This window comes from Amblyomma mixtum, chromosome 1, assembly GCF_055824585.1.
Source record: "Amblyomma mixtum isolate Tamu chromosome 1, ASM5582458v1, whole genome shotgun sequence".
Classification (NCBI taxonomy): domain Eukaryota; kingdom Metazoa; phylum Arthropoda; class Arachnida; order Ixodida; family Ixodidae; genus Amblyomma; species Amblyomma mixtum.
This window is the reverse complement of record NC_143012.1, coordinates 149,501,790-149,511,452: the sequence shown is the minus strand read 5'-3', so window position 1 is coordinate 149,511,452 and position 9,663 is coordinate 149,501,790.

Genomic DNA, 9,663 nt, shown 5'->3' with positions numbered 1-9,663 from the left:
ATGTCAGCAGGAGTCTGGCGCAGCCAAATGCAATGGTGGTGCGTCTGGCTGTGCCAGACCCCGTTTGTCTCTCGGCAGAGCCTGGCTGCTAGAGAGCGCGTCTCCCAGGTGGCGGATAGGGAGGCTTCTACCAAACAGGGCAGGTTCAATGCCAGTGATCACATGGGGAAGTACCATATTTACACGATTGTAGATTGACGTGATTTTTTTTTTAAATTTGAAAATCCGAAGTGGGGAGGGGTCGACTTTCAGTCGAAACCGAAGCATGGCACCGTAAATAAAGGCGAGACAAATGAGATACCAGGGATGCTACACAGCCTGGTTGCATCTTTGCTGCGGGGCTCCGTCACATCCCTCTTGGTGCTGGCCCTGAGCAGCTGCTCTGTCGATGCACAGAACCCCTTCCCTGCGCATGGCTGCCGATTGTGGCTACTGATAAGTGGCGGTGGCCCAAAAGGCGAAGCTTGAGCGTCCTTTAAGGGGGGAAGAGGGTCTTAGAAATAAATTTTTACTAATGAAGTCACAGCTATGAAATCTGCAGGGAACATGTATTTCTGTGTGCTGATTCCAAATGCGTAATTTAATTTTGTGCACTTATGCAATATGTTAGGTAGCTTTTGCCAAGAGTTTCAAAGAAAATCTGCTGCAGGCAACTTGTTAGATCGCATGCGATTGGTTTCCCTTAACATCAAAAAGGGTAAAATTATCATCCTGCCTGTTATAGAAGGTGAGTTATAGGATTTTGAAATCGTCAGTTTCTTCGCGTTTGTGAAGTGGCAAATTCAAAACCCTGTAACTCGACTTCTATGATAGGCACGAAAATAATTTTGCCCTTATTGCATAGTCTGATGTCAAGACAAGCCAATGGCATGCGTCCTAGCAAGTTTCCTGCAGCAAAATTCGTTGAAAGCTCTCGGCAAAAAGTTACATAAGCAAGGGCGTCCGCAAAACTTTTTCCAGGGGGGGGGCACCCGATGTCTGGGGATTGGGGCGGTGGTAGATTAGCACCGAAAAGGAATTAGTGCATAAATAATATCCATAATTCCAGGGGGGGGGGCAACTGCCCCCCCTTGCCCCCCTTTCCGGACGCCCATGTACATAAGATATTATATAAGTGCACAAGGACTTGTTTTACATAAAATTGAATTACATATTTGGAATCTGCATGCAAAAATACGTTTCTTGAAGATTCCATTATTGTGGCTTCATTAACAAAAATTTGTTTTTTTAAGACCAGCTTCCCCCTTTAAGGGTTTTTTTTTTTCTTTTTTACTTTCTACTGCACACTCGGCGGATAAGGGAGCGTCGATAGTATGCGGGCCGCTGTTCCAATCACGGTGGCACCACCACTCGGAATGGCAGCAATGCTGGGGAGTGTCAGTAGCTGACGGTAGAGCCGACATCGCTCGTGCATAGTTTTTCTTGACGTTGATGCCTTTGATGACTGCCCGCCACGTTTTACCAGTTTCTGAAGGGCCTCAGAAAGGGGCTCGCAATAAAGTTAGGCATGTGTGGAATTTAAAGGACGCTGCTTAGCGACTGTCCTCCAGCAAGAATTATTTTAATGCGTTTTGTGGACGATGAGTTGTCTGCAGTAATAGTTTGAACTTCCCCCCGTCTTCCCACCTTTCCCTCGCCTCTCAATTTTCTCACTCCAAAACATCGGCGTTCCTCCGCCGGCGCCACCCGCTCAACTCCTCCCTTACCTCCGCCGGCTGCCAGTGCATGTGGAATGGCCGCAGCCGTGGTAGCCGCGCAACATCTTTCTCAGAAACTTCGTAGTTAAAGAAAAATTCATCCTGGTCCGGGGTTCGAACCCGGGACCACCGCTTCACCAGAGCAGTCACAGTCACTCTACCAATTGAGCTAACCGGGACGGCAAGCTTCGAGTTATTGATCACTTATTGATCAATTCGCTCTTGCCCTACCATGAGCTTGCCGTCCCGGCTAGCTCAATTGGTAGAGCGACTGCTCCGGTGAAGCGGTAGTCCCGGGTTCGAACCCCGGACCAGGACGAATTTTTCTTTAACTACGAAGTTTCTGAGAAAGCTGTATAGCCTTCCTTTGTAGCCGTATGGCTGCACTCGGGTGGATGTCAATGAGTAATTACTCCCTTATTACTATATTAGTTTTGAGCCGTGCTCACAGGAACGCCCCCGTGTGGCAGCCGACAGCGGCTGAGAATAAGCGGCGGCGGCCGGATAATGCTATCGCGTTCTGCTCTTAAAGGCGAAACTTGAGCTACCTCCAAGTTTTTAGACTTACATTTGAGTTGACTTACAATCGTGTAAATACGGTGATTCCCTTATTGATTGGTTAAAAGCAGGCTAAAAGACGGTGCCAAAATGGATTTTAAATTGCTATGCTTTTGTTTGGTAGGAGTGGTGCTTGCACCCGCGGACCAACAGGTGCTTCAGATCGAGAACTTCAGGTCGGCATGCTCACGAATTAGACTGGACCTTTGAAGGGAACCCAGGAAACTTCCAAGGAAGCAGCCCATCAACGAGTTAGTGGTACGAGGGATAGCAGAGGAGTGATCTTGCTGCTCAACAGATATTTGGCTTGTCGCCGTGGTGGCTCAGTGGTCCTGGTGCTCAGCTGCTGACCCGAAAGACGCGGGTTCAATCCCGGCCGCGGCGGCCGAATTTCTTGAAGGCGAAATTCTAGAGGCCCGTGTGCTGTGCGATGTCAGTGCACGTTAAAGAACCCCAGGTGGTCGAAATTTCGGGAGCCCTTCACTACGACGTCCCTCATAGCCCGAGTCGCTTTGGGACGTTAAACCCCATTAAATCAAATCAGATATTTGGCTTGAGCCGAGTATGGTGACCTCGGTATTCAGGAAATGAACAATAATCTTGATATCATTACGGAGTGCGTAATAGTAAGAAACTCCAAAGCATGAAAGCCGCCAACCTAACAGAAAGAATAGAACTGGCAGAACTATAAAAATTAATAAACGCAAGGAAGTATCATAAGGAAGTACACCAGGAAGTATCGTGTGGAAAGAATCAAGCAGGCTCTATTGAATGGAAGCAGCCTAAAAGCGGTCAAGAGGAAACTAGGAATACACTAAGAGTTCCTTTTTCACCCAGCTCAATAACCCACTGCAGTGCCCTGCCCAACGACATAGTTCTGTGCAACGATCGAAAGTCGTTGCACACGAAAGAACCATTCAGTGACTTTCACCTGTGCACACTGCTGCATGTGCATTTTTTTTTTACTTTGTCCTCCTGAATTGAAATCCCGAGTTCCTCTTTATTTCTTTAGTGTTTACAATTTCCAGTGCTTGTGTCATTGTGCCTGTGTTGGCTTGGATTTACGCCAACTGTAGCCCCTCCTTATGTAATGCCCTTGGGCCTTTGAGGATGAAATACAGTAGCTGACAAACTTTTTGGACTTCATCGAGGAGCCCTCACACGCCTCGTAGGGACAGTTACATATTTGCGACCAATATTTCAGACACTTGGAAGTCTCAAAGTTTGATTTTTCGGACTAAAATAGGCACCAGCAATACAGTGGAAGCTGGGTTTGGACCGAAAGTTTGTTTTCTCGACTTAAAATAGGCGTGCGCAGGCAACACTGTCACGACGAGCCGGCACTTTGCTGCTGTGAAAGGTGCCATCTTGAATTTCATCATCATCATCAGCCTGACTACACCCACTGCAGGGCAAAGGCCTCTCCCATGTCTCTCCAATTAACCCTGTCCTGTGCCAGTTGCCGCCACCCCGCAAACTTCTTAATCTCATCCGCCCGCCTAACTTTCTGCCGTCCCCTGCTACGTTTGCCTTCTCTTGGAATCCACTCCGTTACCCTTAAGGACCAGCGGTTATCTTGCCTTCGCATTACATGCCCTGCCCAAGCCCACTTCTTCCTCTTGGTTTCAACTAGGATGTCATTAACCCGCATTTGTTCCCTCACCCACTCCGCCCTCTTCCGATCTCTTAACGTTACACCTATCATTTTCCTTTCCATAGCTCGCTGCGTTGTTCTTAACTTAAGCTGAACCCTCTTTGTTAGCCTCCTCGCTTTTGCCCCATAGGTGAATACCGGCAAGATACAGCTGTTATATACTTTTCTCTTCATGGATATTGGTAAGCTACCATTCATGACCTGAGAGAACCTGCCATACGCACTCCACCCCATTCTTATTCTTCTAGTTATTTCCCTCTCATGATCCGGATCTGCGGTCACTACCTGCCCTAAGTAGACATATTCTCTTACTACTTCTAGCACCTCGCTACCAATTGCGAACTGCTGTTCCCTTGCTAGGCTATTGAACATTACTTTGGTTTTCTGCATGTTAATTCTTAGCCCCACCGTTCTACTCTGCCTGTCTAGCTGATTGATCATGCTTTGCAGTTCTTGTCCTGAGTGGCTTAGCAAGGCAATGTCATCAGCGAATCGCAAATTACTCAGGTATTCTCCATTAACTCTTATCCCCAACTCTTCCCATTCCAGTCCCCGGAATAGCTCCTGTAAGCAGGCAGTGAAGAGCATTGGCGAATCTTGAATTTAAAGTGCGTCAATTGGACGGACTGACTTGGTTAGGCTTGGCTATGTGTTCCTCAATGTTTTCTTTGTAGTTAATAGCTTGCTCTTCGTTGCCATTGTGGCAGTCTACAAAGCATAACGCATGGGCCAAGGCATGCAGTCGTGTTGGTAATGGCCAATGTTGCCGCCTGTAGTACGAGGACAATGTGGGGACATGGGGTTCACAGTTGTACTGCTGGACAAAGAGATAACATTCTTAGATGGACACGTGTGATTTCATTTTCTTGTTCGCCTTACCCTGGTTTTCGTGGTAGTTTTCTGTTGGCCTAGCCTTCAATTTGTGTTTCTTTAAATCAGCCTTTCTCCACCGTTTTTTACGTTGTTACTGGCCTTTTGGTTTTATGTTTCTTGCTTTATTGACACTGCTTTTCCTACGATGAGTACACTTTACGCATTGACCGCTTTAGTGTTTTACTTACTTTGACACTGCTTTTGCGAAGAGATGTTTTAAAGCTATGTTTGTCATTCACCTCATGCATCATTTCTTTTTGTCTTTTCTTTTATATGATTATGGTATTGAAGGGATCTATATCAATTTTACATGTACTGCTATCTGGTGGAACACTTGGCGGCGGGATGCTGACATGAATAGTGCGTGTATTTGCCTGTTAATCTTGTGATTGCCCAGCACGGGTATAATAAATGTCGACTGCGAAAATAAACTGGTTGGAAGTTGCACTCTGTACATGTCGTGTGTGTTCCTTTGTTGTGTCCAGTCTTCTTCGCGCAAGCACGCACCTGCTCAAAGATGAACCAACTCGGCCAAACAAGAGTATTACTTGAACATATTTCTCCTACATTGGGCTCTGTTCTGTCTGCATCGAAGATCCTTGACCCGGCAACCACGTGCGTCAACTTCATCGCCAGCACTGTCTGCCAAGCTAGGTTTCTAACTTGCTGCATTCAAAGGAAGCAAACACCGATGGAGGTACGACGGCTTTTTGGTTTGACGAATCCGACATGGGGACATGTGAAACGCATGTGCAAAATGCTGAAATCTGAATACTGGAATCAGGCTCAGCTACTGGAGGACTGCCTCAAGGTGATGGTGAAGGAGAGCGCTGAACCTTCAAGACAAGCTCGTCGCCTCGCAGAGTACGAGAAGTTAGCTGCCCAGTCAACAGAGTTCCAGTGGCGCCACACAGTCGCCAATCTGCCACCCAGACAAAAAAGTCGGTGAGAGACAGAAGGCATGGTCACCGTTCTGGGGGATGTGTCACTCCCCGAGGACGTCAGGAGAACCCTACAAAAAGGTCCCACGTTTGGCTATGAACCAAGCACCAACAGGCCTCAACATTTAGAACTTGTGAGCAGCGCTGTGTCATCCGTTTTCTTGTCTTTTGTGCTCGTCTTCGTTCGCGCTGTTTATTCAAGATGTTTAACCAACTAGCCTGCCAAAACGTGTTAACACAACTTGTGAGGAACGTGGCTACTGGTGCTTCTGAAGCAAGCAAGTTGAGAGTTACTGGGGATGGCATCAACTGCCTCGCGCGGATTGCTGAGGCCGGCCCAAAAGGAGAGCGCAAAACAGAACTACGCGAAGACGACGGGACAAAAGGCGGCACGAATACACACACACAAAGTGCAGTGTGTGTTCGTGCAGTGTGTGCTGCGCTTTGTGTGTGCGCATTCGTGCCTTCTTTTGTCCAGTCTTTGCGCAGTTCTGTTTTGCTCTAACCATGAACCGACTAGCCCAACATCATGTCTTACTCCAAAAGGAAAGCCTCCCATTGTGAAGACAGCAAAGGCGATTCAGCGCTGCGGTGCCACCGTACTCCACGCTGACAAGAAAGGGGGATTTGTCGTGATGCCTGAGTCACTTTTCAATGAAAAAGCACAGGCAGCGTTGAAAGAATTTTAAGGCTCTGAAATTTCGACTGAAGAAACAGAATTCGACTGCGGTGCAAATTATACAGGAGCTCTCCCTTGAAAGAGTAATAACTGAGGTAGAAAAATCAAAGAAAGATGTCCTGGAGGTTTTCTTTTTGGGTAAAACCCATAAACCAGAATGCCCGCTAAAGACGATATTCTCGGAAAAAGGCGCTTGGCAGGCTACAGTCAGTAAGTTTGTACAGCTACAACCCAAGAGCTCGCCCCTAGAAAATCCTTTTCTGGTAAAAAGTTCTACAGAGACCATTGCTGCTTTTCAAAACCTCGACTCTGCTACTTCAGCGTTTTCAATAGACGTCGAGGATCTGTTCTATTCTGTCCCACATGGAGGCCTTCTAGAGGCTGTTCGGGAGCAGATAGCACAAATGAGATAAGCTTTCAAAACTCCTCCGGAATCAGCACAGACAACTTCATCACTCTCCTTGAATTCTACCAGCAGTTGACAGTGATATCCTTCGATGGAAAAGCTTGTGCAGAAAGATGGATTTTGCACTGGATCTGCAGTCGCACCGGCGCTCCGAGACAAATACCTTTCTTCCATGGACAACCAGATGAAGGAAAACCCGGCAGGGACGGCATTACTCAAAATTCTGAGATACGCTGACGACTACCTAGATATTCCAGATGCTTCGTCAGGATGCAATATTGAACTAAAGTGGCTGTTTGGGCTTGTTGGTCAGTGATCATGGTTAAAGAATGCAGCGCGAAAAGACAAGGACAAACTAAGATTGAAGATTTTTGTCTTTGAGATTGTCAATTTGTTCAACATTTAATCTAAAGGACTGAAGTTTACCTCGGAATTCTCTCAAGGCAACTGCATCCAGTTCTGGGATATACAGATCATCTTTGGTGATTGCGGGTGCCATCTCTGCTACAAATACAACCTACGCACAAAAAAGACTCCTTCCGTATGAGAGTGGCCACTCTAAATTGATAAAACGTGGCATAGTCACGGCTCTTCTACAAGCAGCGCTCTTCAAAAGTTGTCCGCACCTCATGGCTTCGGAAATCAGGTCTCCCGTCTCGAGAAAGCAGGTTACCCCTACGACGTCATCAGCAGTGTTACAGTGTCTCTTCTACAGAAAAAAGGAGGAGACAGGAAGCCTTCGAGCCCCACAGTCCCCAGACAACGCATGAAGGTTATTCCGTATATCCACGAAATTTCCCACAACTGAAAGAAGATAGGCCAGAGACATGACATGAAGGTTCTTTTCTCCGCTCCCAATCGGCTGTCTAGTATTTGCACTGTCCCGTCCAGGAAGTGGGAGTCATGTGGAAAAAAAGCATGAAAAAGGGTATGTCGGTTGCGCCACCAACATTGTGTACAGCATTCCTTTAACTTGTGGTCGTGTATGCATTGGACAAACGGAAAAGTGCATCAACGACAGACTGTGGGAACATAAGAGGACGGTAAAAAAACAATGAAAGACGCTGCCTGCCAGGGCATGTTGCGACTCATAAATGCAAGCCTTTGTTCAGCAGCTCCTCGATCCTGGCACATGCAAAAACTAAACTTAGAAGAGAAATAATAGAAGCCTTTCATATTACTAACACTGGTGACAAATGCATTAGCACTGCTTCTGTTGTACCATTGGACAAAGAGATAACATTCTTAGATGGACATGTGTGATTTAATTTTCTTGTTAGCCTTTCCTTGGTTTTCGTGGTATTTTTCTGTAGGCCTAGCCTTCGATTCGTGTTTCTTTAAATCAGCCTTTTTCCACCATTCCGACCTTTCGTGACAAAAACAAAAATGAATCTTGAAATACAGTGGCATGAGCTAACCGAGGCGCAACACTGAAACCGGATGATATTACGTGGTGTTTGTTTCTTGCGTTTCGATGTTCATCTTGGTCCCGATGGAGCGTTTCCTTGCACTGCACCATCACAGGCGCGATAAACGTCCATGACAGTGCAAGTTCGTCGGCTGGGCTGCTTACGTTTCACACAGGGTCTGTTTTCTCATTCAAAAAACGCTACATGCGGCTTTAGTGCTGCGTCATCCAAGATGCCAGCACTTACCTTTGTAACAGGTTCAAAATACGGGCGTAATAGGGCAACATAGTGAGGAGTCATCTCATGGCACATAAAGGAAATCCGGGTACTTACCTGCCTGAGCACTGGCCACTGTGTCCCTACCTATATATCTTACACCATGGCCTATGCAAATGATTCCGAGATTGCATTGTGGCTGCCAAACCAGGTGAGCACAGTTGTCAAACTCAGTACGAGACAAAAGTTACTGGCATGTTATGAAAGCTCCTTTTGCAGATAATTTCAGTGCAAATGAGTCAGTGGTCGAGGTGGGAAGATTTTTAAAGCCGCTACGATACAGAATCACGGCGCAGCTGATGATTCAGAGGTGGAGTCCACTTTTTGGCCCAACATAAGCCGAGCCAGATACGAAACCTCATCGAATCCGCAACTTCAAGCCCGGGCCTGGGCTGGGCCCAGCGGAACAGTGCATTGCTCTAACAGGAATACTAATACTACTTGAGGGCCCTGTGGAGGTGCCTAGAGCTGCCCGACTCGCTCAGGTCGGCAGGTCCCGTTGAAGCAGTAGGGGGAGTCACAGGGCAACGAAACGACTGTAAAGTCAGCTGGAATAAGCATCCAACAAACAGCATTCCATCCAGTTGGTGCTCCATAGCTGAGGAAATTAGCTCATCATTAGAAGGGCCCGATCAGCTGTCCAGCGGCGAGAGGCAACTCTTCTGGTGTCAATGGCCATTCAGACACCGTCTCGCGGCACCGGTGGCGAAGTTGGAGATTCTTCAAACGACGCTTTCGCCACTAATGTTAAACATTAAGGGGAGAGAGGAGGTTCGCTTTCCCAAACGCTCGTCTCGTCATCTTTGGGCTACCCCGTTCCGCAGCAGGCTTCTTCCCCTTCATCAGGGGAGATGAGAGGCTTTGTCCTCCTGCACAGAGAGATTAGCCCGAGTGGTCACGACCTTGCAGCCGCTGCTGTGAGCATTCAGCGCCTCATCGTTGGCACCACTGTTGACTGCTAGGAAAACAGGAGTCGCTGTGGGGAATTCTTCTGGTAGTCAGCGAGGTCCACAATCTCAACAGCCCCAAGACGAGCTATCTGAAAACGCTCGCCTCCTCATCCCCGACGCGGTTTTGAGTATGCAGTTGGGCCGACGTGTTAATGAGCGGCTAAAGGAACACAATTTGTCCTTGAGGAACGGTACCGGTTCGCACCTGCCGGCGCACATC